At 40.0% G+C, this 882-nt stretch overlaps 1 long non-coding RNA gene across 1 annotated transcript in view; it reads left to right on the forward strand.

Moving 5' to 3' along the window:
- Positions 1-882, forward strand: part of LOC128249610 (uncharacterized) — a 10520-nt gene that overhangs the window by 6482 nt on the left and 3156 nt on the right. The window lies entirely within an intron of this gene.

The raw sequence follows: 882 nt of genomic DNA on the forward strand, positions 1-882 counted from the left end.
GGCGGAATTTGAAAACGTAAATATTAATATTCTTTTTTGCTCTAGGCAAAAGGCCCAAAATTTTTGGGGAGGGGGCCAGTCGATTACATCGACCCCAGTACGCAACTGGTACTTAATTTATCGACCCCGTAAGAACGAAAGGGATTGTCGACCTCGGCGGAATTTGAAAACGTAAATATTAATTTTGGCAACCAGGAAAAACGATAATCGTCGTTTGACCTTCTGAGTTGCCCCCAAGCCATCTCAGTTTAGCACAGTGTTTTGATGATTGTATGTTACTGCTTTTCGTTGCATCTAACCTTTTTATCAGTGTATTTCCACTGAAATACATTGCTTTTGCTTTACTTAATTTTTTAAAGTAATTTTGTCATTATTAAGCAGGTGTTTGGAACTCAAAGTGACCAGTAAATTTTTAAAGGATGTTTTAATTTAGATCACTTTAACCTTTGTGGTACCGTAACTCTTTTGAAACATACTGTTTTTGCTTTAATTAATTGTGAAAATAATGAAGTATTTAGTCAAATAACTTTGTCATTATCAACTCTCTTACTCTTTTACTTGTTTCAGTCATATGACTGCGGCCATGCTGGAGCACCGCCTTTAGTCGAGCAAGTCTACCCCAGGACTTATTCTTTGGAAGCCTAGTACTTATTCTATCGGTGTCTTTTGCCGAACGGCTATGTTACGGGGACGTAAACACGCCAGCATCGGTTGTGAAGTGATGTTGTGGCGGGGGGGGGGACGACAAACACAGACACGTGACGGCTGGAAGTAGGTGCGGTTGTACCAAATAGACAGGCTGCGTTCTATGTCTTGACCACGAACTAAACGATAACATCAAAAACACCGATTTGCTTCGGTAATCTTTTACATGCTTCAGTC

The sequence above is a fragment of the Octopus bimaculoides genome, chromosome 16 (genome assembly GCF_001194135.2).
Source record: "Octopus bimaculoides isolate UCB-OBI-ISO-001 chromosome 16, ASM119413v2, whole genome shotgun sequence".
Taxonomy (NCBI): Eukaryota; Metazoa; Mollusca; class Cephalopoda; order Octopoda; family Octopodidae; genus Octopus; species Octopus bimaculoides.